The sequence below is a fragment of the Octodon degus genome, unplaced genomic scaffold (assembly GCF_000260255.1).
Source record: "Octodon degus isolate 3935 unplaced genomic scaffold, OctDeg1.0 scaffold00036, whole genome shotgun sequence".
NCBI classification, from domain to species: Eukaryota; Metazoa; Chordata; class Mammalia; order Rodentia; family Octodontidae; genus Octodon; species Octodon degus.
The window spans coordinates 10,987,505-11,000,038 of NW_004524612.1; positions in this window are offsets into that span (position 1 = coordinate 10,987,505).

A 12,534-nucleotide genomic window follows, 5' to 3' on the forward strand; every position below is an offset into this window, starting at 1 on the left:
GTATTCAAAGTAGTTAGGATAGATATATACTTACATTCTCTTAATGAATAGAGGGATTTGTTCTAATGGTGTTTGTAAATAGGATATCATGTCCACATCTTGTACAGCAATTAACCACTAGGAAGACTGTATGCAATGTGTTAATTATTGAAACTGTCCTACCATTTGGTTTGAAACTGTCTCATTGTTATTTGTTTCTCAATAAAATTATGGGGAAAAACAATAATAACTATATATTGTAGGTGTATGACAAATTGAAGTAAAATGCATTGCAAATTGGAAGTAAAGTCAGAAAGGTCCTAACATTCACATCCCCCTGAGAAAGGAGGAATAGTGATGTGTGACCTTAGGATTGCACCAGCTTAAAATCTGCAAGAGCTTCTGCTTCTTCCAGAGAGAGAACAAACAGTCCCATAACATACTGGGCACAAAAAAACAAAATCTAGATATTTTTGAAAAGGTGAAGACATCAAAGCCTAAGAGACAGAGCCTTGGAAAAGCCTGAGCCCCCATGCATAGCTATCTCCAAAATCAATAGAAGGCAACTCTGAGGTCCTGCCTTTGTACTGATCTAGGCATTGCTTGACCAATTTGCTCTCTGTGAAAGCCTGAGAGAAAGTTTTCTCTCTATATGACTCTCCTTAGGCACACTCTGCATCATCAATCACCTTCCTCTGTAACCCCACAATCTCCTTGATTGGAAAATTTGGGACACTACCGAGTTACAGGATGTTACAGTACATGTTCTCTTATGTCCTGAGGCTTCACTGGCCTAGAAGGGTTAGGGCCAAAATATTGGTTATCCTTGTAGCCTTTTTTTTCCTCTAATTTTTAGTCTGTCTGTCAGCTTAAGTTGTTAATCATCCAGAAGAGAAGCTTAATGACATTATTACGCTGTAATAGAGGCAAGTGAGCTTAACCTCACTGTCTGTCTGAATATCAAACGCCTTAGACATAACATGGAACAGATATTTTCCATCTCTCATTGATATTCTAAACTTTAAATTCCAATAGAATGTGAAAAAGAAACAATTACATATTTATACACAGAAAATTAGCAATTTTAGTTATATGGGTCTTGCTTTAACTTGGTCTTAACCATCCAGCAGAAAAGTACGATCACAAGGTATAAAAAGTAAAGCCATATTAATATGCTGAGCTGTAAAAGGCTCAAGTCAACAACTTCCGACATTGCCAGTTCTGCTGATAACCGACTATTATTATGGACTATTGGGCTACGTTGGTTTATTTTGCTGAGTTCACGCACCTACAATATTTGAATGGCAATGGAACACCCATCTCGCACAAAACAAATCAAAAAAGGGGGAATATAAATGAAGGACCATTTTGTAATATATATATATATATATATATATATATATATATATATATATATATATATAGAAGAGGTAGAAGAGATATGCAGCTACTTTCTCTTAGTTCAATGAGAACAAATATTTGTACTAATAGTGTTTAGGCAAGATATCATGTCTGCATCTTGTGCTCTATATAACTACTACAAAAACAACAATATACAATGTATTAGTTATTGTGAATGTCCTACTAACTTGTTTTGAAAACTGTCTCATTGCTATTTCTTTCTCATTAAAATTAATATTAAGAAAACGCAATGCAAAACTCAAGCATAGGTTGCCCAAATACAGTGAATTAATTTTTGACAAATGGGCATAAAAGCAAGACAACAGAAAAAGATTGCACTGTCAAAAACCAGTCCCAGAGCAATTATAAATGCATAAGCAAAAATAATTAATGTTCAATCTAAGCTCCAAATGGCATACAAAATTTAACTCAAAATAAACACTGCATTTTAATACAAAGCACTATATTTAAATATAAAACACTGGGCAGGTGAGATAGCTCAGCAGACTTAAGAGCCTGCTTTGGCAAGCTTGGGACAAGGGCTTGGTCCTTGGTTCCACGTGCTGTGCCAGGTCTGCCCCTGGGGCACACTGAACCAGCGACCAAGTCTGGACATGGTGGCCCAGGCCTGTAATCCCAGCGCTGGGGAGGCTGAAACAGGAGGATCACTACAACTCTGAACTGCATAGTGAGACCCTGTGCCAAATACAGAAAAATGAAAAAATAAATAAATAAATAAATAAATAAATAAAAAACATTAACTTATACAACTTCTAGATGGAAACATAGCAGGATATCTTGGAGACCTAAGACTTCATAAACAATAGTGTCACTAAAAGAAAATTTAGCTGCTAAAGTGGTCTTCATCCAAATTTATGTTTGCTATTAGATCAACTTTGTTAAAATAATGAAATTGAGGGCCTGTCAAATAGCTCAGCAGATTAAAGCCCCTGCAAGCAGGGGCCCCAGGGCCCGCTGAGTTGCAAGTAAGACTGGCCATGGTGGCGTGCCCCTGTAATCCCAGCTCTTGGGAGGCTGCAAATAAGTGGATCAATATGGGTCCAATCTAGTAGTGAGACCCTGAACACCCTGTAGACCCTTGCCTAAAATACAAAAGAAAAAAAAAGATAATAAAATTGTTCAGAAGAAAGAAACGGGTGGGGGGAGGGAAAAGAAAAGAAAATATATACAAGATAGCTACACTACTAGTTTCTCTTAGCTCACTGAAAGAAAGTTTTGTGCTAATATTATTTAGAGCATTTTTTTTTATTTAGAGAATTTTTATGCCCATATCTTGTACTCTGAGTATTTTGAAAATAACAATACTCTCGGTATAAGCTATAGGTATTTTACTATTAAAATAAAAATACTGGCAATATAAGAGACAGGAAAAGGAATACTGTGGGACAGTCCTGCTTCAAGGTTGTATATGGTGAGATTTTTGGACTTATGTGCAAACATGAGAAGCATAGAGTTCTTTATCCTATTGTTAAAATATAATCTAATTTTTAAATGTTCTTTATCATATTATGTAGGGACTTAAGGTTCAACATATCAATACTTGATGAAAAATACCTGTTCCTTATTATGCCTAAGATGTTTGAAATGCAGTGAGATAGTGAGGTTAAGCTTGATAGCGTAAATCGTTTGATAATAACAATAAGCTTGTCTTCTGGATGGTTAACAACCTAAGTTTGCAGACCAAAATTAGAGAAAAAGGAGGGCTACAAGGAAAGCCAACATTTTGGCCCTACCCTACTAAGGTCAATTAAGACTCAGGACATATGAGAACTTGTACTGTAACGTCATGTACCTCGGTAGTGTCCCAAATTTTCTGATCAAGAAGATTATGGGGCCAAAGAGGAAAGTGATCGATGACATAGAGTGTGCCTAAGGAGAGTCACATGGGGAGAAGACACTCTCTCAGGCTTTCACAGAGAGCACATTGGCCAAGCATTGGCAGTGACTCATCCACATGGCTGACACTGACAAAGGTTCTACAATCTGAGGTACAGGATCTCAAGATAAATCCTGAGGGCATTTCACTGACCTTGTCAGACCAAAAAGCTACAACTCTTGTTGCACAGGTCCTGCTTTACCTTGGTCTTAACCATCCAGTAGAAAAGTATGAAGATGAAATATAGGAAGTAAAGCCATGTTGTTATGTTGAGCTGTGGGGGACTCACGTCAATAATTTCTGACATTGCCAGTTAAACAGAAGACCCAATACTATTATGGGCTACTGGAGTCTTTTAGAATATTTTGCTGAGTTTACACACCTATAATATTCAACAACGGAACTTAAAAAAATTGGGGTATAACTATGAATGTCCATTTTGTATCTGTGTATTCAAAGTGGTTGGGATAGATATATAGTTGCATTCTCTTAATGAATAGAATGATTTTTTCTAATGGTGTTTGTAAGTAGGATCACAAGTCTGCATCTTGTACAGCAATTAACCACTGAGAAGAATGTATGCAGTGTATTATTTGTTGAAACTGTACTTTCGATTTGATTTGAAACTGTCTCATTGCTATATGTTTATCAATAAAACTTTGAAAAGAAAAAAAAATTAACTAAACTAAAAAAAAAATACTGGCAATATGTTTTGGGATTTACAGCACATACAGAAGTAAAATATCTGAAAATAACTCAAAGAACAGTAGGAGAGAATTGCATGTGTTCTGTTTTACATTTGTTATGCCATATGTGACGTGGAATAGTTACTTGAAAGTTAAACCATAACCTTAAAATGTTACTGAAGTTAAAAGCCAAAAAAACTGAATAGCAAGGTATAAAGAAGGAACAATCATTTTTTAAATTCAATCCAAGAGGTAGAAGAAAAGGAACAAGGAATAAATGGGACAGACAAGATATATAATAAGAGGGGAGTTTTCAACTAGACCATGTTGTTACTTTCACCAAATCTAACTTAATTCAGCTGAGGTCTTCCTAGAAACAAACATCAAGATGGGAGTAGATGGTGACACATTTATTGGAGAAAATGCTTGGAACAGAGCAAAGGATGGGGCTGGAGGGCCCGCCCACCACATGGTAATCTGATACCTGCAAAAGAGTAAAAGAAGGATGAATTGAGAAGGAAGACCCTTGGGTCTAAGAATGCCAAGATCAGGTTTATTACTGAAATTGTCCTATTAATCGGTTTTGAAACTGTCTCATTGCTATTTGTTTCTCAATAAAATTAATTTTAAAAAATATTTGTACTAATAGTGTTTGGGCAGGATATCATATCTGCATCTTCTACTATGAATAACTACTACAAAGACAACAATATGCAATGTGTTAATTATTGAAACTGTTCTACTAATGGGTTTTTAAACTGTCTCATTGCTATTTGTTTCTCAATAAAATTATTTTTTTTTTAAAAGAGAGAGAGAGAGAGGTTCAAGGCAAGGACAGACTATTCCTGGGAGTAGTCTCCCACTGCTGGCCACCACATCATGCTGGTGTAGCCTAGAGGAAGAACGGTTTTGTGTGAGCACCACCATGTGTATGATGCTATAGCTGGAGGCATTTGCCTGACAGTGACCCACCTCTGGAGATGAGAGAGAGAGAGAGAGAGAGAGAGAGAGAGAGAGAGAGAGAGAGAGAGAGAGAGTGGCACATCTCCACACCTAGCCTATCATCGCTCTGCATAATACCACACCTCTGCAGTCCCCTTGGTGCCACTGACCTCTTCTCCCTATTGCCACTGTTGGTCTTACATCACAAATGACACTCATCCTCTCCCCCGCCCATCATCCACTCCAAATTCCTCTCCCTTCCACCAGTGCCTAGGAAGCTCTCGGTAGTCTGAGAGAACAAGCATGCAGGGGGAGTATTTCTACTCTGAATGGTTTATGGATGTTGGCTTTGTGATTATTTTAAAACTATCTCTAATACATATATATATATATATATATATATATATATGTTTCATATGCTCCTCTATAAGCATAAAATATATCACAAAAAACAAACTCAAAAAAGCAAATAAGTAGCTCTAAATCCATAGCCATTAATATGAATAGAAGATTCAGTCACAAAATTAAGAAAACACCTTGCCTACTTTTGGTCCTCACATTTCTTACAGTTTTGCCTTACTTTAAATACTAATTATCTCCTGTTTGCACTGCTGGCTATGCATCTTAATAGCTGTTCACTGGTCTCTCTGACCTTCTGCTCAGTAATTTTGAATAGTCAGCAGGAGGTGTTAAATTGCATCAAGACACAGTGCATTATGTAATATCATAACAAGGTGGTACTAGGGCTTGCAAAGCAGCAAAATGTAAATGAGACCCCTCGGACACAAAAATGCCTTTACCTTGAGCAGAAATGTCACACAATGGAAGTATAATAGTGCCAAGAGAGGAAAGCCTAAGAATATCTTACTTCTACCAGTGCCCATGATTTGAAAGAAAATCCTTTTAATCGTTTTTTTTTTTTTTTAACTTTTGAATTTTGATTCTGAGCAGGGCTGGTATACAATTTGGCAAATTAGTTTCAGGAAGCCTGTTGCCAAGGTTATTTCCTAATCATGTAGAGTACAATTGCTTGACAAATGAACTAAGGCCAAGCCAGGATTCAAAAGCAAGTTTCTCTGGTTATGGAAAATTTGTTGTCAACTACCATGTTAGATAATCTTCCTGAAAGAGTCCCAAAAGATTTTTGGACTCAACTATTCAATCTCTTCTCAAAGCAGCAGCCAGGTTTCATAAATCTGATTTGATATGTAATAGTGCCCACAGAAGTTGTCCAAAATCTTCCATCCATTAAACAAATCAAAAATAAAGTAGAAACAGTGTCAAAAATATAATTAAATTTCTATTGAAATGTTTCTATAGGTACAAGTCAAAAAGCCAAATGAAGCGTGACATCACAGAATGTTCCCTTGATTGGGGTCCAAAGATGTTATGTGAAATTATGGACAAAACATACAATTTTATAAGAGATAAGTAATAGTACCTATCGAACCAATCTCATGTTGGCTGAAGTGAGTGAGATGGAGACTAGAAATGGCTTGTAAATTTTAAATCATCCTTCACATATTTTATTTGCATTCCAAAGCCGAGTGGAGAAGGGTCTCAGATGGTCTACTCTTTCCACTTCTCACTTCAGAGGCAAGTGTCCCTGCGGTTGTGTGTGGCAGCTCGTCTAACCAAGTTTAATTGTCCCAGACCCTTAATCTCTATCTGTAAAATCTGTAATTCCTCAGAGAACTGCTCTGTTAGGCTGGGACTTGAAAAAAATGAACTAAAAAGCAGAGAATCATAAAAACGGTTGACCGAGTTTTGGACTCATGCTTTGTGTTGTGTGACCTTATATCTTGGTTACTTTTCACTCCTTGCTGGCACAAACCACGTGACACTCAAAATTAAGGAAGGAATGGTTTCGCTCTCAGGTGTGGAGGTTTCAATCTCTATTCAGCTGGCTCTGTGAGAGGGGACCATGGCAGAGAACAATAGCTCATGGCAGCAGAAACCAGCAAAACAGCAAAAGCAAAACTGCAGGACTAGTCCTTTATACCGCATCCAGACTATCTGCCCAGCACAGTTGTAGGTCTCACACCCATAATCCCAGCAGCACTCATACTAGTCCCATAAATCACTGGATCATGAATCACAACCTCTAGAAATTTGTCCTGTAATTACATAAGGCTTTGGGGGAACAACTGGACACAAACCACAACACCTTACTAGTGTGAAACAAATGGTCACTTCTCATTTATCTATTTAAAGTTGGAGATAAAGAATAATGTAGAATAAGAGGCCTGCTGACTGTTGTGTGTAGAACATATGCTTTGGCATTTTCTGTAATGGTGTAGAGGGGCTGGCTCCCACCCAACTCTCCCTGGGTCCTCCTGGGTAAGCTCCTTTCCAAGATGGACGCACCAGCACGAGAACTTGCAGACTATTGCAACATAGTAAAATTCTTCCCTGCCCTGAGTAAACTGGATCATGTAGTATCAGAATCCATGACCTTGGCCTTGTTAGCTGAGCTCTCTAGGCGAGGTACCAGGCCCAGATGGTAACAAGATATAAAGAACACTCTGTAGATGTCACTCTGTACTTTCATAGATTAGAGATGACTTTGGAAAACCAAATCCTCTGATGACACGTGCTGTTTCACCCCTAGGTACGTAGGCCATGGTTCTACGGAAGCGAAAGGAGGATGACAGATGGTCAAGCTGGGGGGAAGGAAAAGGGAACAAACATAAAGGGAAGTAAAATGTGCTTAAAGGAAAGGTTAGGATTCTGGCCAGTGCCCAGAAATGTGAAATAGAATACAAATATAAATCTCAAAGCCTGAGAAACTTAAGTACAGACATTTGTCACTGCAGTGCCATGCCTAGTAATCAAAATGAAATATCCCCCTTCAATAGAACACATTATCACCAAAACAAAATATAGCACAAAATTGGGCTAGTAAATATTCATGAAAGTTCTACAACCATGATATATGTTTGAAGTAGAAAAAAATAATCCTGAAGCTACATTGCTTGACAGTTTCTAAGTTAGGGGAATTGGGGCCAAGGCCCCCGGTTGGCTGGGGACATGTCCTGAAGCAGGGACAAAGCTGTTTCCAACCTTTGTTACTAAGGAAAATTCAGTTTTTCTATAAATAGCTCCCCGCCTGGCGCCCCAGCAGAAAGGAAGTTCAGCAAGGACACCAACAGCAGGGCAGGTCCCTGTGCTGCTGAAGGGAATTCAATTCTAGCCATTTCTTTCTGCCTTTGTATGTGTGTGCGTGCGTGTGTGTGTGTGTGTGTGTGTGTGTGTGTGTGTGTGTAAATCAAGAAGAAATAAAAGAAACAGTACAGGAAAGAAATTGAAAGAAAGACTGCTAAGCGGATGCCCAGCTCCAGTCTCCCAGGCATACAGCACTCCCTAAATTCCTGCAGCTGCAGAAGGAACGCTCATGTCACTGTTAGCTGGGTGGAAGGTCCCTTGCGATGCCCCAGAGCTGCCACCTAATCTCTGCTGTTCACAGGCCTGTGGAGAAAGGATAAATGCAGCAATATAGCCTCATCCTTTTATCAAATGGATCCTAGTGACTTTGCAAAATTTCCTTTTCCCAAAACACAGAGAGCAGACTTTTTATCACTTTTTTGTCGCTTCTTCTAAGGTTCACTCCTCCACACATGGCAGTTTCCTCTCTTTTCCCCTAATACTACTTTCTATTTTCTTTGTTCTCACCACATAATGGTGTAATTTGCACATATTAATTTCAATAGACAGAAAGAGCAGAGTGGGAAAAAATGACTGTGTTGCAATTTACTGAACATCACTCCAGCAGATAATTTTATCAGAATCACTGTGTATTTGGAAAGCTCAAGCCCTACCTAACTCAAAAGACAAAGGCTTTCTGCTGTGGGCTCCTAGGCCAATAGGATTAGCTGGGGATTATGTCCAGTAGTGCTAAAACTGAGTCATGGGACTTCTGACCGCACGGTTTGTGGGTCTCTCCCCAGGGGCCCTAGCGGTTCCTCCCTGGTGCCTGAGTGGACAAGAGTGCCTCAGGCCATGCCCTTTCTGTTGTCTTCAAAGAATGCTTTCTCTGTTTTTGCAATATGTACAAGGCAGCAATGTTTCAAATCTTCAAATTTCTGGTTCATTTCCTTAACTGCTTCTTCTTCAATTCATGTATCTCCTCCACCATTTTCTCAGTAAAATCCAGGCTTCCACAGGGATGCAGCCCTTTTCTGTGGGATCTAATATTGTCTGCAGGTAAACAGCCCCAGGATTAAACTGAGACCAGTAAACATTCAGCTACCAGGGTGCAAGACCAGCACAAACAAATCAGTTGTACATCTACACGTTAGCAATGAAAACTACAAAATGAATATTGAGAAAGAAATTCCACTTAAAATAACATCCAAGGGCCAGCCACATAGCTCAGCGGACTAAAACACCTGCTTAGGCAGAGCACAGGGGCTAGGGTTTGATCCATGGCTGCTGTGCTGGCCCTGCCCCCACACTGTTATGAGAGGACAATTGAGACTGGGCATAGTGGTGTGCCCCTGTAATCCCAGCACTTGGGAGGCTGAAAATAGGAGGCTTACCAAGAGTCCAATCTATGTAGTGAGACCCTGTAGATCCTGTCCTAAATACAAAAAAAAACAAAAAAAAGCATCCAAATAATAATGAATCTTGGGAAGTGAAAGTTTTTAAAATAATTTTAGAAAAAATAAAGTTGGGCACACACTTCCTGACTTTGAAATGCACTACAAAGTTTCCGTGATGAAAACAACATAAATATGGACATACAGATTAATGATCCCAGAAAAGTGGTCCCAGATATACATTGTCACATGTGTGATCACTTGGTTTTGAAGAGCACTGAAACATGGATGGGGAGGGCATGGTCTTTTTAACAAATGGTGCTGATGTCAGATGAGATCGCCACAAAAAGAAGGAAATTGGAACTTGATCTTAAGCTATATGCAAAAATTTACTCAAAATGGGTAAAAAGTTCAAAAGGAAGAGACAAAAAAAAAATACTCTTAGAGTAAAGCATTAGGAAAAACCTTTAGAATTTCAAATTCATTGGTATTACAGAAAGGAACATACCTAGGCCTGCCATGCCCCTCCCCCCCCCCCCCCCCGGGGTGCCCTGAGACAGCAATTGAGACTGGGTGTGGTGGCACACTTGTAATCCCAGCTCTTGGGAGGCTGAAAACAGGTGGATCACTATGAGTCTGATCTAGTAGTGAGACGCTGAACACCCTGTAGGCTCTTCCCTAAAATACAAAAAAAAAAAAAAAGGAATATAATGTGATTCATCCACTGTGAAAACCAGTTCAACAGTTTCTCAAAAACATTAATCACAAAGCTTGTATATGAACTAATGTTCACAGTCCTAAGTGTAAATCCAGAGGAACTAAATGTAAATGATGAGCAGATGCTTGTACGTTAATGTTCATGATGGCAAAGTTAGCAAAAGCCAAATGTCCCAACAAAGATCAACCCAATTGTCCACCAGTGGATGAATGAATGCACAAAATGGAGTGTGTACATACAGTGGAATATCTTCAAACCATAAGAAACAATGAAATGCGTATGTGCAGTACAAGTAAACATTACTTGAACACATGACAATAGTGAAGCAAGCTGACACAGGAGAACAAATATGTGCATTCTTCCATTTATATGAGGTGCCTGCAGTTGTTGAATTTATAGAAACAGAAAGTAAAATTGGAAGTTGCCTGTGGTTCCTGAAAGAAGACATAAATAGAAATTACTTCTCAATATCTGTGGTACTTTTTGGATAGTACAAAAGTTTGTAGCAGGGGCCAGGGAGATGGCTCAGTAGACTAAGCACTTTGCTGGCAAGCGCAAGGGCCTGAGTTCAATCCCTGATTCTGAAAAAAAAAATTGTAGCAAAGTTTTGATGGCCACACAGCCTTGTGAATGAATGTATTTAATGTCATTAAGTTTTGTGCCTGTGGACGGTTAAATGATAAATATTATGTTAGGTGTATTTTACAATTTAAACAAGTTATTAGAAAGAAAAACAAGCAATGGGTAAGTGATAAGCTATGTAACCTGTTTCAGAGGATAATAAATTCTGGCAGATGCCAATCTTTTGAAAAACCAGTAGCACAGTATCTTAACAAGACAAGGCTTCAAGTAAATTCTAGGGTCATGTGGGTTACCGTGCTATTTTTTAGACTGTCACAAACATAATTGACTCAGACAGTTTGTCTCTACCAAATATTTATAGTCTTGGTCTAAGGCAACTTCATAAAATAAAGATTCTGAGTCCTGAGCTATTTCAGAGATAACACCAAGAATAATAACAAGAGTAGTGGTCACAGTAATAAAATAGAAGGGGTATAAATTCTTACATGAGAATGTAATTTTAAACTTTAAAAGCTGACCTTGACAGTTATAGTTAGTCTAGACATTTTTCCAGGGGGTAAAACTGAGTCAAAAATTTTCATGATCTGTTCAAAGTCAAATAGTTATTTTTTATTACAGCTATGTTTCTCAGCTTCTAATTTAAGGACTCCTCTACCACATTAATGTAAAGTTTTATTTAAAAGGGAGCAGTACATATGACAGTTTTGAGAATGAAGAACCATATGGTCATTTTATAACACAAAACATACAACTTTAAAGTGCTGAATGATTCTTAAATGGAAATTAGCTGAAATTAAACATCTTTGACACTGAGCTCCACCAACATCCTCATCTACTGAAGCAGTTTGGAATCATGAAAGAGGCTATGGTGGCCTAAGCAGCAGTTCAGGGATTCACTTCTCCTGCCAAGTTCTGGTCCTCTCTGACTCCTACTGTTCCTGGCTCTAACTCTCCTGATGAATCAACAATCCTTTTCCCATTTTAACTGCATGGATTGCTTTTCTAACCTCTGTAATTAACAATTAAATACTAGATTCTCTACTCACCCATTGGAACATTTGCTACTTAACCACTGGAAAACGTGACTTTGTTCTTCGCTCTGTCCACACACGAGCCACACGGATGAGAAGCCAACATGCGTTTCATCAGCACTTGTGCAACCTCACTCTCATCATCTCCTTTCGTAGGCTTGTCAGAGGTTGTGTACAATTTTAGAAGAGATGCTCATAGCTACCTAATTTTAAGATACAATCAACATTAAATTTACTCTATAAATTCAATGCAAATGTATTACCCATGCCCTACTTTCTCATTTTCTTTTTGTTTTTCTGTGTGTGTGTGTGTGTGTGTGTGTGTGTGTGTGTGTGTGTGTGTGTATTTTAGTACCGGGCCTATAGGGTCTACAGGGTCTATAGAGTCTCCCTATGTAGACTGGACTCATAATGATCCGCCTGTGTTCAGCCTCCCAAGTGCTGGGATTACAGGCGTACACCACCTCGCCCAGTCTCAATTGCCATCTCAGCGCACCCTGGGGGCGGGGCCTGTGTGGCAGGCCAGGGATCAAACCCAGATGCTGAGTCTGCCTAAGCAGGCACTTTAATCTGCTGAGCTAGTTGACTGAGGCTCCTACCTTCTCATTTTCATCTTGTACCTAGTTTTGCTATTTCTAGATGTTAGAAAATATTCTCTTATATTAAATTGTATCTATTGCTAACTTCTGCCCATTGGTTTTAATTGTGTCCCTCGGGTTGGAAAAAGACAGTACCAGTTCCATGATATGTACAAATATTT